Raw genomic sequence first — 17,813 nt, 5'->3', positions numbered from 1 at the left:
CTATGTCTGACAACACAACAGGAAGTAGTGGGGGTGGTGTTCTTCACTAGCTCTATGTCTGACAACAAAACAGGAAGTAGTGGGGGTAGTGTCCTTCACTAGCTCTATGTCTGACAACACAACAGGAAGTAGTGGGGGTGGTGTTCTTCACTAGCTCTATGTCTGACAACACAACAGGAAGTAGTGGGGGTAGTGTTATTCACTACCTCTATGTCTGACAACACAACAGGAAGTAGTGGGGGTGGTGTCCTTCACTAGCTCTATGTCTGACAACACAACAGGAAGTAGTGGGGGTGGTGTCCTTCACTAGCTCTATGTCTGACAACACAACAGGAAGTAGTGGGGGTAGTGTCCTTCACTAGCTCTATGTCTGACAACACAACAGGAAGTAGTGGGAGTAGTGTTCTTCACTAGCTCTGACAACACAACAGGAAGTAGTGGGGGTAGTGTTCTTCACTAGCTCTATGTCTGACAACACAACAGGAAGTAGTGGGGGTAGTGTTCTTCACTAGCTCTGTCTGACCACACAACAGGAAGTAGTGGGGGTAGTGTCCTTCACTAGCTCTGTCTGACAACACAACAGGAAGTAGTGGGGGTGGTGTTCTTCACTAGCTCTGTCTGACAACACAACAGGAAGTAGTGGGGGTAGTGTTCTTCACTAGCTCTATGTCTGACAACACAACAGGAAGTAGTGGGAGTAGTGTTCTTCACTAGCTCTGTCTGACAACACAACAGGAAGTAGTGGGGGTAGTGTTATTCACTAGCTCTATGTCTGACAACACAACAGGAAGTAGTGGGGGTAGTGTTTTTCACTAGCTCTATGTCTGACAACACAACAGGAAGTAGTGGGGGTAGTGTTCTTCACTAGCTCTGTCTGACAACACAACAGGAAGTAGTGGGGGTAGTGTTTTTCACTAGCTCTGTCTGACAACACAACAGGAAGTAGTGGGGTAGTGTTCTTCACTAGCTCTGTCTGACAACACAACAGGAAGTAGTGGGGGTAGTGTGCTTCACTAGCTCTGTCTGACAACACAACAGGAAGTAGTGGGGGTAGTGTTCTTCACTAGCTCTATGTCTGACAACACAACAGGAAGTAGTGGGAGTAGTGTTCTTCACTAGCTCTGTCTGACAACACAACAGGAAGTAGTGGGGGTAGTGTTCTTCACTAGCTCTGTCTGACAACACAACAGGAAGTAGTGGGGTAGTGTTCTTCACTAGCTCTGTCTGACAACACAACAGGAAGTAGTGGGGGTAGTGTGCTTCACTAGCTCTGTCTGACAACACAACAGGAAGTAGTGGGAGTAGTGTTCTTCACTAGCTCTATGTCTGACAACACAACAGGAAGTAGTGGGGGTAGTGTTATTCACTAGCTCTATGTCTGACAACACAACAGGAAGTAGTGGGGGTAGTGTTTTTCACTAGCTCTATGTCTGACAACACAACAGGAAGTAGTGGGGGTAGTGTTCTTCACTAGCTCTGTCTGACAACACAACAGGTAGTAGTGGGGGTAGTGTCCTTCACTAGCTCTATGTCTGACAACACAACAGGAAGTAGTGGGAGTAGTGTTCTTCACTAGCTCTGTCTGACAACACAACAGGAAGTAGTGGGGGTAGTGTTCTTCACTAGCTATGTCTGACAACACAACAGGAAGTATTTTAGAAGAGCCTAGAGGAAGGAAATCTAAAGGAATCACAGTTAAGAGAGTGAATGATCTCTCTAATGGTATTCCTACTACAACTGCAGACAGTAATTAAACACACACACACCTAATGTTCTTTAAATAATCATTGGAACACACTTTAGCCAAAAGTTGTCTCACACACACACACACACGTTTGACTGCACCATACTGATGCAGCATGATTGATGGCTTCATTACAGGCAGGGAAGGCCTCCCCGTGACAGATCATCTAAACATCTAGGCCTCGTTTCCCAGCTGTGATGTAACTTAAAGGGATCATCTAAACATCTAGGCCTCGTTTCCCAGCTGTGATGTAACTTAAAGGGATCATCTAAACATCTAGGCCTCGTTTCCCAGCTGTGATGTAACTTAAAGGGATCATCTAAACATCTAGGCCTCGTTTCCCAGCTGTGATGTAACTTAAAGGGATCATCTAAACATCTAGGCCTCGTTTCCCAGCTGTGATGTAACTTAAAGGGATCATCTAAACATCTAGGCCTCGTTTCCCAGCTGTGATGTAACTTAAAGGGATCATCTAAACATCTAGGCCTCGTTTCCCAGCTGTGATGTAAAACTTAATGGGTAACTTAAAGGGATCATCTAAACATCTCGGCCTCGTTTCCCAGCTGTGATGTAACTTAAAGGGGTCTAAACATCTAGGCCTCGTTTCTTCAGGATTTTGGCAATGAGGCCCTTTTATCTTCCTCCCCAGAGTCAGATGAACTTGTGGATACCATTTGTAAGTCTCTGTGTCCAGTATGAAGGCACTTTTGCAAGCAGCTTCCTTCAGACAGCACACAGCACACAGCACAGAATCCAGGAGTTCACCTGACTGGGGAGGAAGATACAGGGCCTGAACTATGTTTTCAGCATTATGATGATCATACGAGATGTATCATCACTTACCAGACAACTTTCTAACCGTGTTTCCCAAACAAGCAGGTAGAGAGAAAGTTCACGCTGCGTCGTTAGACAATGTGTCAACACGGATAGGATAGAAAGAGAAGCAGTGCTGCTCTCGGATCAGCCTTCTCCACTCAAATCGTACTTTAACATTCAAATGATTCTGAAATACTGACACCGGATCAGCTCCTAGAGAGATATTACCACTCATGGCTGCAAATAGGCTTTAGAGGTGGCTTATTGTGCTTAACCAATAATAATGCACTAAATCACATACTGGGCACATCATTGGTCACATCTTGTCACACATCATGAACCACATTGAGGCAACAAATGACAGACAGTAGCCTGGTCGCAAAATGTAACTCAATTGATTGAACATGAAATTGATTTCAATATGATTGTAAAAGTCTATATGGGTCCATATAGCCTATGCATCTTTTAATGCAGTCATCCCGGTTCTCATTTAAAGCATCATTTTCTTGCAAATACTTGACTTTGTAGTCAACTTCGTTCTGAAGTTATCGTCAGTCACAGTAAGACAGATGACCTAAACATCTTGATTCTATGTTAAGAGGAGATCTGTGATTCCAATGAAGGATCAGGGAAACACCTCAGCTACTAAAGATTCATTGTAAGAAGACTAGCGACGATCTGAATGCTACGAATGCTCTGGGAACGAGGCCCTGTTTAGCAAAACAGAGGGTAAACAGTGAGGTAAACAGAGAGGTAAACAGAGGGGTAAACAGAGGGGTAAACAGAGAGGTAAACAGAGAGGTAAACAGAGGGGTAAACAGAGGGGTAAACAGAGGGGTAAACAGAGAGGTAAACAGAGAGGTAAACAGAGAGGTAAACAGAGGGGTAAACAGAGAGGTAAACAGAGGGGTAAACAGAGAGGTAAACAGAGGGGTAAACAGAGGGGTAAAACAGGGGGGTAGGGTAAACAGAGAGGTAAACAGAGAGGTAAACAGAGAGGTAAACAGAGAGTAAACAGAGAGGTAAACAGAGAGGTAAACAGAGGGGTAAACAGAGAGGTAAACAGAGGGGTAAACAGAGGGGTAAACAGGGGGTAGGGTAAACAGAGGGTAAACAGAGGGGTAAACAGAGGGGTAAACAGAGGGTAAACAGAGGGGTAAAACAGGGGGTAGGGTAAACAGAGAGGTAAACAGAGGTAAACAGAGGGGTAAACAGGGGGGCAAAACAGGGGGGTAAACAGAGGGGTAAACAGGGGGGTAAACAGAGTGTAAAGAGGAATGGGAATGGAAGACCAGGCTGACTGCAGTGAGCTGAACATGTCTACCAGCAGTGATTAGTGAACACCAGGGGGTTGGCTGGTCTGCTGCTTTGCTGGCTCTGTAGGCTGTACAGCTTCAGCTTCTCTCCTCTGACTGACTGACCCTGCTCTGTAGTCTGTACAGCTTCAGCTTCTCTCCTCTGACTGACTGACCTTCAGCTTCTCCTATGACTGACTGACCCTGCTCTGTAGAAGTTTACATACACTCAATTAGTATTTGGTAGCATTGCCTTGAAATTGTTTAGGGGGCAGTATTTTCACATCCGGATGAAAAGCGTGCCCAGAGTAAACTACCTGCTACTCAGGCCCAGAAGCTAGGATATGCATATTAGTAATGGATTTGGATAGAAAACACTCGGAAGTTTCTAAAATTGCTGGAACGATGTCTGTGTGTATAACAGAACTCATATGGCAGGCGAAAACCTGAGAAAAATCCAACCAGGAAGTGGGAAATCTGAGGTTTGTAGTTTTTCAAGTGATTGCCTATCCAATATCCAGTGTAAATGGGGTCAGATTGCACTTCCTAAGGTTTCCACTAGATGTCAACAGTCTTTAGAAAGTTGTTTCAGGCTTTTATTGTGAAAGGGGAGAGAATAAGACCACTCAGAGTAAGTGGCTCAGCTGAAAGCCATGAGTTGTTTATGGCGTGTGGCCGTGAGCACGTGCTCTGTTCCCTTTCCTTTCTAATGACAAAGGAATTGTCTGGTTGGAATATTATTGAAGATGTATGATAAAAACATCCTAAAAATTGATGATATACATTGTTTGACATGTTTCTACGAACTTTTTTAAAACTTTTGCCTGGACTTAGTGCCCGCACTTTGTGCATTTGGATTAGTGAACTAAACACGCAAACAAAGAGGAGGTATTTGGAAATAAAGATGTACTTTATGGAAACAATGGGACAGGTCATGATTATTATAATGTTTGAGGATGGTACGGGTCATGACTATTATAATGTTTGATGATGGGACGGGTCATGACTATTATAATATTTGATGATGAGACAGCTTGTCATTTGAGTGACAGATGAAGGGGGATGTACTTGGTAGGCAGAGAGAAATGAAGGGGGATGTACTTGGTAGGCAGAGAGAAATGAAGGGGGATGTACTTGGTAGGCAGAGAGAAATGAAGGGGGATGGCAGGCAGAGAAAATGAAGGGGGATGTACTAGGTAGGCAGAGAGAAATGAAGGGGGATGTACTAGGTAGGCAGAGAGAAATGAAGGGGGTGTACTTGGTAGGGAGAAATGAAGGGGGTGTACTAGGTAGGCAGAGAGAAATGAAGGGGGATGTACTTGGTAGGCAGAGAGAAATGAAGGGGGTGTACTTGGTAGGCAGAGAGAAATGAAGGGGGATGTACTTGGTAGGCAGAGAGAAATGAAAGGCAGAGAGAAATGAAGGGGGATGTACTTGGTAGGCAGAGAGAAATGAAGGGGGATGTACTTGGTAGGCAGAGAGAAATGAAGGGGGATGTACTAGGTAGGCAGAGAGAAATGAAGGGGGATGTACTTGGTAGGCAGAGAGAAATGAAGGGGGATGTACTAGGTAGGCAGAGAGAAATGAAGGGGGATGTACTTGGTAGGCAGAGAGAAATGAAGGGGGATGTACTTGGTAGGCAGAGAGAAATGAAGGGGGGTGTACTTGGTAGGCAGAGAGAAATGAAGGGGGATGTACTTGGTAGGCAGAGGGAAATGAAGGGGGATGTACTTGGTAAGCAGAGAGAAATGAGAATGGGTGAGAGGAAAGTCAGAGAGAGAGCAAGGAAAAGTCTGTCTGTCTGTCTGTCTGTCTCTGTGTGTCTGTGTGTGTGTGTGTGTGTGTGTGTGTGTGTGTGTGTGTGTGTGTGTGTGTGTGTGTGAGCACTCCAGTGTAAGAAAGCTAAATGAACCATGTCATTCTAGTTATATAACATGTCCCAGTGACGATCAGGGGCCCTAACCAGTGACATCAGACAGTGTGTGTGTGTGCTTCTTCCTCGACATCGCTTGCTCTCTGGGGTTGTAGGCTGCTGTAAAGCTCTCTGGGGTTGTAGGCTGGGGATCTGTAAAGCTCTCTGGGGTTATAGGCTGGGGATCTGTAAAGCTCTCTGGGGTTATAGGCTGGGGATCTGTAAAGCTCTCTGGGGTTTTAGGCTGGGGATCTGTAAAGCTCTCTGGGGTTCTAGGCTGGGGATCTGTAAAGCTCTCTGGGGTTCTAGGCTGGGGATCTGTAAAGCTCGCTGAGGTTTTAGGCTGGGGATCTGTAAAACTCTCTGGGGGTTTAGTCTGGGGATCTGTAAAGCTCTCTGGGGTTTTAGGCTGGGGATCTGTAAAGCTCTCTGGGGTTTTAGGCTGGGGATCTGTAAAGCTCTCTGAGGTTCTAGGCTGGGGATATGTAAAGCTCTCTGGGGTTTTAGGCTGGGGATCTGTAAAGCTCTCTGGGGGTTTTAGGCTGGGGATCTGTAAAGCTCTCTGGGGTTTTAGGCTGAGGATCTGTAAAGCTCTCTGGGGTTTTAGGCTGGGGATCTGTAAAGCTCTCTGGGGTTTCAGGCTGGGGGTCTGTAAAGCTCTCTGGGGGTTTAGGCTGGGGATCTGTAAAGCTCTCTGGGGTTTTAGGCTGGGGATCTGTAAAGCTCTCTGGGGTTCTAGGCTGGGGATCTGTAAAGCTCTCTGGGGTTTTAGGCTGGGGATCTGTAAAGCTCTCTGGGGTTTTAGGCTGGGGATCTGTAAAGCTCGCTGAGGTTTTAGGCTGGGGATCTGTAAAGCTCTCTGGGGTTTTAGGCTGGGGATCTGTAAAGCTCTCTGGGGTTTTAGGCTGGGGATCTGTAAAGCTCTCTGGGGTTTTAGGCTGGGGATCTGTAAAGCTCTCTGGGGTTTTAGGCTGGGGATCTGTAAAGCTCTCTGGGGTTTTAGGCTGGGGATCTGTAAAGCTCTCTGAGGGTCTAGGCTGGGGATCTGTAAAGCTCTCTGGGGTTTTAGGCTGGGGATCTGTAAAGCTCGCTGAGGTTTTAGGCTGGGGATCTGTAAAACTCTCTGGGGGTTTAGTCTGGGGATCTGTAAAGCTCTCTGGGGTTTTAGGCTGGGGATCTGTAAAGCTCTCTGGGGTTTTAGGCTGGGGATCTGTAAAGCTCTCTGGGGTTTTAGGCTGGGGATCTGTAAAGCTCTCTGAGGGTCTAGGCTGGGGATCTGTAAAGCTCTCTGGGGTTCTAGGCTGGGGATCTGTAAAGCTCTCTGGGGTTATAGGCTGGGGGTCTGTAAAGCTCTCTGGGGTTCTAGGCTGGGGATCTGTAAAGCTCTCTGGGGTTTTAGGCTGGGGATCTGAAAAGCTCTTTGTGACAACTGTAGATGTAGAAAGGGCTTTATAAAAATGGATTGATTGATAGCATTTTTTAAAGTCTGAATGAGGTCTCTATAGAGTCCAGTGTGAAGTACATTCGAGGCTTCGGTCTTGAAGCTCAGTTGGTAGAGCAGGGCGATTGCAACATCAGGTTGGCGGGTTGCATTATGGGAAGCGCCTGTATGTAAAATGTTACATAACTACGTTGCTTTGGATGAGAGCGTCAGCTAAATGTCACATTTAAAAGAGTCTGAGTTGGTGTCTTGATGCTGTCAGTTTGATATGACTGACCTATACGCTGCATTCATAAAGTATTCAGACCCCTTGACATTTTTCCACATTTTCTTAAGTTACAGCCTTATTCTAAAATTGATGAATTCCCCCCCTGTCAATCTACACACAATACCCCCACAATGACAAAGCAAAAACAGGTTTTTAGACATTTTTGCAAATGTATTAAAATGTAAAATGTAAATATCATATTTACATAAGAATTCAGACACTTTACTCAGTACTTTGTTGAAGCACCTTTGGCAGTGATTACAGCCTTGGGTCTTCTTGGGTATGACGCTACAAGCTTGACACACCTGTATTTGGGGAGTTTCTACCATTTTTCTCTGCAGATCCTGTAAAGCTCTGTTAGGCTGGATGGGGAGCATCGTTGCACAGCTATTTTCAGCTCTCTCCAGAGATGTTCGATCAGGTTAAAGTCCGGGCTCTGGCTGGGTCACTCGAGGACATTGAGACTTGTCCCAAAGACACTCCTGCGTTGTCTTGGCTGTGAGCTTAGGGTCGTTGTCCTGTTGGAAGGAGAACCTTCTCCCCAGTCTGAGGTCATGAGCGCTCTGGAGCAGGTTTTCATCAAGGATCTCTCTGTACTTTGCTCCGTTCATCTTTCCCTCGATCCTGACTAGTCTCCCAGTCCTGCCGCTGAAAAACATCCCCACAGTATGATGCTGCCACCACCATGCTTCACCGTAGGGATGGTGACAGGTTTCCTCCAGACATGACGCTTGGCATTCAGGCCAAAGAGTTCAATCTTGGTTTCATCAGAACAGAGAATCTTGTTTCTCATGGTCTGAGAGTCCTTTAGGTGCCTTTTGGCAAAACTCGGGCGGGTTGTCATGTGCCTGAGGACTTACTGAGGAGTGGCTTCCGTCTGGCCACTACCATAAAGGACTGATTGGTGGACTACTGCAGAAATGGTTGTCCCATCTCCACAGATGAACTCTGGAGCTCTGTCAAAGAGACCATCGGGTTCTTGGTTAACTCCGTGACCAAGGCCCTTCTCCCCCGATTGCTCAGTCTGGCCGGGCTGCCAGCTCGAGGAAGAGTCTTGGTGGTTCCAAACCGCTTCCATTTAAGAACGGAGGCCATCACTGTGTTCCTGGGGACCTTCAATACTGTACCCTTCCCCAGATCTGTGCCTTGACACAATCCTGTCTCCAATCAATTACATTTACCACAGGTGGTCCTCCAATCAATTTGTACAAACATCTCAAGGACGATCAATGGAAATAGGATGCACCTGAGCTCAATTTCGAGTCTCATAGCAAAGGGTTTGAATATTTAAATAACGCATTTCTGCTTCATGCACACATTTTAAGCGTGGGTGGGCCCCGGGAATCGAACCCACAAACATTGGTGTTTCAACCCAGCTTAACCATATTGCTTTACTGCAATTTGACGGATGTATGGGCTGTCTGTCCATCGTTCACCTGCCCTTAGGGCTCTGTGATCTCTCTTTATGCCCTGGTTTGGTGCTCCTTAGGGTGGGTAAGGACTCATCGAGGCCCCCCTCCTCAGGTCCCAATGCTCCACAACACATACCACACATTGTTTCCAAAAGGATTTTCCTGCTGACGCTGTGTGTGTGTGTGTGTGTGTGTGTGTGTGTGTGTGTGTGTGTGTGTGTGTGTGTGTGTGTGTGTGTGTGTGTGTGTGTGTGTGTGTGTGTGTGTGTGTGTGTTTTCAATGACAGGAACAGGAGCGGAGGAAGGGGTGTCGCATGACAGCTCATTCCTGGGGGTTGTCACGACGATTGAAGTCGTCAAGGACATTGCTCCCGTTCTGTCGCTGGCACCCACCCGACCCCTGACCTTTACACACACACACACGCACACTGCTGCCATGGCAACAAGTGCAAGTTTTTAGCATCCAGGACATGCAAGCAGAGCGAGCACAGCAGGGGTGTGTGTGGGTGGTCCACAAAGGGCATAGGCACACAGGGGTATCCAAGTGTGTGCGTGTGTGTCCATCCAGTCTTTACGGACCTTGTGTAATAGACTTTCCTCCAGCTGGGAGCGTCTGTGTGTGAATCCCCTGATCTCCTGCTCATCCTAATGGGATGAACCAAGGAACCAGACTACAGCATTACAGATGGACCTGTCACATTGTCTCTACCTCTGTGTGTGTGTGTGTGTGTGTGTGTGTGTGTGTGTGTGTGTGTGTGTGTGTGTGTGTGTGTGTGTGTGTGTGTGTGTGTGTGTGTGTGTGTGTGTGTGTGTGTGTGTGTGTGATGGAAAAGATGAGCCCCTGTCTTATGTGGTTGTGTGAATGTAGAGTGGACACACCCTGGAAGGTGCACCAGCGGTAGGATGATTTTGTGTGTGTGTGTGTGAATACATGCACTAGGGGAAATGTTTGCCAGTGTTGAGGGAGTACTGCTCAGTGCTAGTTGGCCAACCATGGAGGTGGTTCCCTCAGTGTTGAGGGAGCACTGCTCAGTGCTAGTTGACCAACCATGGAGGTGGTTCCCTCGGTGTTGAGGGAGTACTGCTCAGTGCTAGTTGACCAACCATGGAGGTGGTTCCCTCGGTGTTGAGGGAGTACTGCTCAGTGCTAGTTGACCAACCATGGAGGTGGTTCCCTCAGTGTTGAGGGAGTACTGCTCAGTGCTAGTTGGCCAAACATGGAGGGGGTTCCCTCAGTGTTGAGGGAGTACTGCTCAGTGCTAGTTGACCAACCATGGAGGTGGTTCCCTCGGTGTTGAGGGAGTACTGCTCAGTGCTAGTTGACCAACCATGGAGGTGGTTCCCTCAGTGTTGAGGGAGTACTGCTCAGTGCTAGTTGGCCAAACATGGAGGGGGTTCCCTCGGTGTTGAGGGAGTACTGCTCAGTGCTAGTTGGCCAACCATGGAGGTGGTTCCCTCAGTGTTGAGGAAGTACTGCTCAGTGCTAGTTGACCAACCATGGAGGTGGTTCCCTCGGTGTTGAGGGAGTACTGCTCAGTGCTAGTTGGCCAAACATGGAGGTGGTTCCCTCAGTGTTGTTTGACACCTTGAAGGAATCCCGTCTCGTCTCATGACTGGCGGTGTGAAATACCGGGCTACTGGAGAACCCCTTTCATCTGATACGTGACTACCAGTGGATTTCACCACCTACTGTAACTAAACCAGTGGTGTGTGACTACCAGACAAGGTCAATTACATTTTCAATCAGTGACTTAAAACACCTTGAATTAAAATAAAAGGATCTCTTTCTGTTCTTGAATTAGAATGTCAAGAATTATTGCCATGTGAATTGCGAGCGATTGACCAGTTCATCTCATAAGGAATACCATGTTGTCTAAATAAAGAGATTGTCACATGTAAATAACATAGACTTATCGGTATATGAACTAGTGTGATGTCACCATAGAGATGGAATCTAGATTTAGGCAATAAGGCCAGAGGAGGTGTGGTACAGTAAGTGTGTGTAAACATCCAACTTCAACTGTATATGGCCAATATACCACAGCTAAGGGCTATTCCTGTGAATGATGCCTGGATACAGCCCTTAGCCGTGGTATAATGACCATATACCACAAACCCCCGAGGTGCCTTACTGACATTATAAACTGGTTACCAACGTAGTTTGAGCAGTAAAAATACATGTTTTGTCATACTCCTGGTATACGGTCTGATATACAACGGCTGTCAGCCAATCAGCATCCCGGGCTCGAACCACCCAGTTTATAATAATCAATAGAGTCTATTTCTATGGCTGTGACAACAGTGCAGATTGTTCTGTCTCAGTATTCAGGATGCATACCTATCCATAGGATGTTTCAGGGCTGGTGTGTCTCAGTATTCAGGATGCATACCTATCCATAGGATGTTTCAGGGCTGGTGTGTCTCAGTATTCAGGATGCATACCTATCCATAGGATGTTTCAGGGCTGGTGTGTCTCAGTATTCAGGATGCATACCTATCCATAGGATGTTTCAAGGCTGGTGTGACTCAGTATTCAGGATGCATACCTATCCATAGGATGTTTCAAGGCTGGTGTGTCTCAGTATTCAGGATGCATACCTATCCATAGGATGTTTCAAGGCTGGTGTGTCTCAGTATTCAGGATGCATACCTATCCATAGGATGTTTCAGGGCTGGTGTGTCTCAGTATTCAGGATGCATACCTATCCATAGGATGTTTCAGGGCTGGTGTGTCTCAGTATTCAGGATGCATACCTATCCATAGGATGTTTCAGGGCTGGTGTGTCTCAGTATTCAGGATGCATACCTATCCATAGGATGTTTCAGGGCTGGTGTGTCTCAGTATTCAGGATGCATACCTATCCATAGGATGTTTCAGGGCTGGTGTGTCTCAGTATTCAGGATGCATACCTATCCATAGGATGTTTCAGGGCTGGTGTGTCTCAGTATTCAGGATGCATACCTATCCATAGGATGTTTCAGGGCTGGTGTGACTCAGTATTCAGGATGCATACCTATCCATAGGATGTTTCAGGGCTGGTGTGTCTCAGTATTCAGGATGCATACCTATCCATAGGATGTTTCAGGGCTGGCGTGTCTCAGTATTCAGGATGCATACCTATCCATAGGATGTTTCAGGGCTGGTGTGACTCAGTATTCAGGATGCATACCTATCCATAGGATGTTTCAGGGCTGGTGTGTCTCAGTATTCAGGATGCATACCTATCCATAGGATGTTTCAGGGCTGGTGTGACTCAGTATTCAGGATGCATACCTATCCATAGGATGTTTCAGGGCTGGTGTGACTCAGTATTCAGGATGCATACCTATCCATAGGATGTTTCAGGGCTGGTGTGTCTCAGTATTCAGGATGCATACCTATCCATAGGATGTTTCAGGGCTGGTGTGACTCAGTATTCAGGATGCATACCTATCCATAGGATGTTTCAGGGCTGGTGTGTCTCAGTATTCAGGATGCATACCTATCCATAGGATGTTTCAGGGCTGGTGTGACTCAGTATTCAGGATGCATACCTATCCATAGGATGTTTCAGGGCTGGTGTGTCTCAGTATTCAGGATGCATACCTATCCATAGGATGTTTCAGGGCTGGTGTGTCTCAGTATTCAGGATGCATACCTATCCATAGGAGGTTTCAGGGCTGGTGTGTCTCAGTAAATAATGAATAGGTATGATCAGGTGCTGAAGGCAAAGCCTTAAGATACTGTAGCTTGGCCAATCTAACAGTATTCTGCTGTCATGGCGATAAAGGTCAACAAGACCAAAACAACAACAGGGAAATGTGTGCGCCAAAACATGCCACCGGCTTTGAGTAAAGTATTCAGACCCCTTGACTTTTTCCACATTTTGTTATGTTACAGTCTTAGTCTAAAATTGATTAAATACATGTTTTTCCTCATCAATATAAACACAATAACCCATTGGGGCTGCCAAGTGGCGCAGCGGTCTCAGGCAATGCATCTCAGTGCTTGAGACGTCACTAATTCACATGCACCGAATACAACAGGTGTAGTAGACCTTACAGTGAAATCCTTTCTTACAAGCCCTTAAACAACAATGCAGTTTTAAGAAAATACAACCAAAAAAAGTAAGAGATAAGAATAACAAATAAATAAAGAGCAGCAGTAAATAACAATTGTGGAGCTATATACAGGGGTACCGGTACAGAGTCAATGTGGAGGCTATATACAGGGGGTACCGATACAGAGTCAATGTGGAGGCTATATACAGGGGTACCGGTACAGAGTCAATGTGGAGGCTATATACAGGGGGTACCGGTACAGAGTCAATGTGGAGGCTATATACAGGGGGTACCGGTACAGAGTCAATGTGGAGGCTATATACAGGGGTACCGGTACAGAGTCAATGTGGAGGCTATATACAGGGGGTACCGGTACAGAGTCAATGTGGAGGCTATATACAGGGGGTACTGGTAGAGAGTCAATGTGGAGGCTATATACAGGGGGTACCGGTACAGAGTCAATGTGGAGGCTATATACAGGGTATTATGGTACAGAGTCAATGTGGAGGCTATATACAGGGGTACCGGTACAGAGTCAATGTGGAGGCTATATACAGGGGTACCGGTACAGAGTCAATGTGGAGGCTATATACAGGGGTACCGGTACAGAGTCAATGTGGAGGCTATATAAAGGGGGTACCGGTACAGAGTCAATGTGGAGGCTATATACAGGGGGTACCGGTACAGAGTCAATGTGGGGGCTATATACAGGGGGTACCGGTACAGTGTGAATGTGCGGGGGCACCGGTGTCGAGGTAAGTGAGGTAATATGTACATGTAGGAAGTTATTAAAGTCACTATACATAGATAATAACAGAGAGTAGCAGCAGTGTGGTGGGTGGGGGGAGGGGCAATACAAATAGTCCAGGTTGTTATTTGATTAGCTGTTCAGGAGTCTTATGGCTTGGGGGTAGAGGTGGTTTAGAAGCCTCTTGGACCTAGACTTGGCGCTCCGGTACCGCTTGCCATGCGGTACCAGATAGGACCGTCTATGACTTGAGTGGCTGGAGTCTTTCACAATTTTTAGGGCCTTCCTTTGACACCGCCTGGTCTAGAGGTCCTGGATGGCTTGAAGCTTGGCCCCAGTGATGTACTGGGCCATACGCAATACCCGCTGTAGTGCCTTGCAGTCGAAGGCCGAGCAGTTGCCATACCAGGCAGTGATGCAACCAGTCAGGATGCTCTCGATGGTGCAGCTGTAAAACTTTTTGAGGAGCTGGGGACCCATGTCAAATATTTTCAGTCTTCTGAGGGGGAATAGGTTTTGTCGTACACTCTTCACGACTGTCTTGGTGTGCTTGGACCATGTTAGTTTGTTGGTGATGTGGACACCAAGGAACTTGAATCTCTCAACCTGCTCCACTACAGCACCGTCGATGAGAATGAGTGCGTGCTCGGTCCTCCTTTTCCTGTAGTCCACAATCATCTCCTTAGTCTTGATCACGTTGAGGGAGAAGTTGTTGTCCTGGCACCACACTGCCAGGTCTCTGACCTCCTCCCTATATGCTTTCACATCTTGTCGATGATCAGGCCTACCACTGTTGTGTCATCAGCAAACTTGATGATGGTGTTGAGTTTTGCCTGGCCGTGCATTCATGAGTGAAAAGGTAGCACAGGGGACTGAGCACGCACCCCTGAGGGGCCCCGTGTTGAGGATCAGCGTGGTGGATGTATTGTTGCCTACCCTTACCACCTGGGGGCAGCCAGTCAGGAAGTCCAGGATCCAGTTGCAGAGGGAGGTGTTTAGTCCTTAGCTTATTGATGAGCTTTGAGGGCACTATGGTGTTGAATACTGATCTGTAGTCAATGAATAGCATTCTCACATAGGTGTTCCTTTTTACCATGTGTGAAAGAGCAGTGTGGAGTGTAATAGAGATGGCATCATCTGTGGATCTGTTGGTGCGGTATGCAAATTGGTGTGGGTCTAGTGTTTCTGGGATGATGATGTTGATGTGAGCCATGACCAGCCTTTCAAAGCATTTCATTGCTACAGACGTGAGTGCTACGGGTCGGTAGTCTTTTTAGTCAGGTTACCTTAGTGCTCTTGGGCACAGGGACTATGGTGGCCCGCTTGAAAAATGTTGGTATTACAGACTCAGACAGGGAGAGGTTGAAAATGTCAATGAAGACACTTGCCAGTTGGTCAGCGCATGCTCGCAGTACACATCCTGGTAAAACATCTGGCCCTGAGGCCAGTGAATGTTGACCTGTTTAAAGGTCTTACTCACATCGGCTATTGAGAGCGTGGTCACACAGTAGTCCGGAACAGCTGATGCTCTCACTCTCATGCATGTTTCTGTGTTACTTGCTTTGAAGCGAGCATAGAAGTTATTTTGCTCGTCTGGTAGTCTCGTGTCACTGGGCAGCTTTCGGCTGTGCTTCCCTTTGTAGTCTGTAATAGTTTGCAGGCCCTGCCACATCCGACGAGCGTCGGAGCTGGTGTAGTATGATTCAATCTTAGCCCTGTATTGACACTTTGCCTGTTTGATGGTTCGTCGGAGGGCATAGCGGGATTTCTTATAAGCTTCCGGGTTAGAGTCCCACACCTTGAAAGCGGCAGCTCTACCTTTTAGCTCAGTGCGAATGTTGCCTGTAATCCATGGCTTCTGGTTGGGTTATGTACGTACAGTCACTGTGGGGACGACGTCCTCAATGCACTTATTGATAAAGCCAGTGACTGATGTGGTGTACTCCTCAATGCCATCAGAAGAATCCTGGAACATATTCCTGTTTGTGCTAGCAAAACAGTCCTGTAGTTTAGCATCTGCTTCATCTGACCACTTTTTGATAGATAGAGTCACTGGTGCTTCCTGCTTTAATTTGTGCTTGTAAGCAGGAATCAGGAGGATATAACTATGGTCAAATTTGCCAAATGGAGGGCGAGGGAGAGATTTGTACACGTCTCTAGAAATTAGGTAAAACTGATTTAAGTTTCCCTGCAATAAAGTCCCCAGCCACTAGGAGTGCCGCCTCTGGATGAGCATTTTCCTGTTTGCTTATGGCGGTATACAGCTCATTGAGTGGTAAACTCTCTAGGTAGATAGTGTGGTTTACAGCTTATCATGAGATACCCTACCTCAGGCGAGGAAAACCTCGAGACTTCCTTAGATATATCTTGCACCAGCTGTTTACATAAATGTATATGCCCCGACTCATTTCTTACCGGAGGCTGCTGTTCTGTCCTGCCGATAGACTGTATAACACGCCAGCTGTATGTTTTTCATGTCGTCGTTCAGCCACAACTCGGTGAAACATAAGATATTACAGTTTTTAATGTCCCGTTGGTGGGATATAGGTGCTTTCAGTTTGTCCCATTTATTTTCCAGCGATTGAACGTTAGCGAGCAGGACAGAAGGTAAAGGCAGATTAGCCACTCATCGCCTGATCTTCACAAGGCACCCTGATCTTTTCTCACGAAATCTCAGTTTCCTTCTCCAGCGAATCACGGGGATCTGGGCCTGGTCGGGTGTCATAGTATATCCCTCTCGTCCGACTCATTGAAGAAAAACAATTTGTCTAATCTGAGGTGAGTAATCGCAGTTTTGATGTCCAGAAGCAGCAACATGATGTCCAAAACAAGTTAAGAACAATGTAAAAACACAAACAAAATAGCATGCTTGGTTAAGAGCCGATAAGAAGGCAGCCATCCCCTTCGGCGCCATCATGTTACTACAGCCACCCTGGTTCGATTCCAGGCTGTATCACAACTGGCCGTGATTGGGAGTCCCATAGGGCGGCACACTATTGGCCCAGCATCATCCGGATTTGGCAGTTGTAGGCCGTCATTTGAAATAAGAATTTCTTCTTAACTGACTTTCCTAGTTAAATAAAGATTAAATAAAAACATCATCATAATAATAATGACAAAACAAAAACAGGTTTTTCAAAATAAACTGAAATGTAAAAAAAAACTGAAATACCTTATTTACAAAAAGTATTCAGACCCTTTGCTACGAGACTTGAAATTGAGCTCAGGTGTATCTTGTTTCCATTGATCATCCTTGAGATCTTTCTACATATTGAAATTCAATTGATTGGACACACACCTGTCTATATAAGATCCCACAGTTGAAAGTGCATGTCAGATCAAAAACCAACACGAGGTCGAAGGAATTGTCTGTAGAGCTCCAAGACAGGATTGTGTCGTGACACAGATCTGGGGAAGGATACCAAAACATTTCCTTGAGTGGCCCAGCCAGAGCTCCAACATCTTTGGAGGGACCTAAAAATAACTGTGCAGCAACGCTTCCCATCCAAACTGACAGAGCTTGAAAGGATCTGCAGAGAAGAATGGGAGAAACACCCCAAATACAGGTGTGCCAAGCTTGTAGCGTAGACCCCAGGAATACAGCTCATTGAGTGCAGTTTTAGTGCCAGCATCGGTCTGTGGTGGTATGTAGACAGCTACGAAAAATACAGATGAAAACTCTCTAGGTAGATAGTGTGGTCTACAGCTTATCATGAAATACTCTACCTTAGGCGAGCAAAACCTCAAGACTTACTTAGATATTGTGCACCAGCTGTTGTTTACAAATACAGGTGTGCCAAGCTTGTAGCGTGGACGCCAGGAAGAGAAGCTCCAGTGTTGACAGCAGCTAATGGGCATCCCTAATAAATACAAATACTAGTTTGAAGGCCAAACTGTTCGGATGCTACAGACAATTTTGTGAGAAGACAGACTTTTGTGATGTCTCATGGTCTGACAGACATCGCTCTAACTCTGTCACCTTTCAACTCTGTCACCTTTCAACTCTGTCACCGTTCAACTCTGTCACCTTTCAGCGCAGAAGTGCGACATAGACAGATGCAGTAGATTGACACGCATGAAATGCAGAACCCCCCAGATATCTCTAACTTCAACTGACACATTTTGATGGGGATTTT

The 17,813-nt window shown here is 46.4% G+C and overlaps 1 protein-coding gene across 2 annotated transcripts in view; it reads right to left on the bottom strand.

The window, feature by feature from the left end:
- The window catches only part of ece2a (endothelin converting enzyme 2a), a 204,258-nt gene that overhangs the window by 97,277 nt on the left and 89,168 nt on the right, over positions 1-17,813 (bottom strand). The window lies entirely within an intron of this gene.

The sequence above is a fragment of the Oncorhynchus masou genome, chromosome 3, assembly GCF_036934945.1.
Source record: "Oncorhynchus masou masou isolate Uvic2021 chromosome 3, UVic_Omas_1.1, whole genome shotgun sequence".
Taxonomy (NCBI): Eukaryota; Metazoa; Chordata; class Actinopteri; order Salmoniformes; family Salmonidae; genus Oncorhynchus; species Oncorhynchus masou.
The sequence above is the reverse complement of the archived record's forward strand: the minus strand, read 5'-3'. Positions and strand labels throughout refer to the sequence as shown.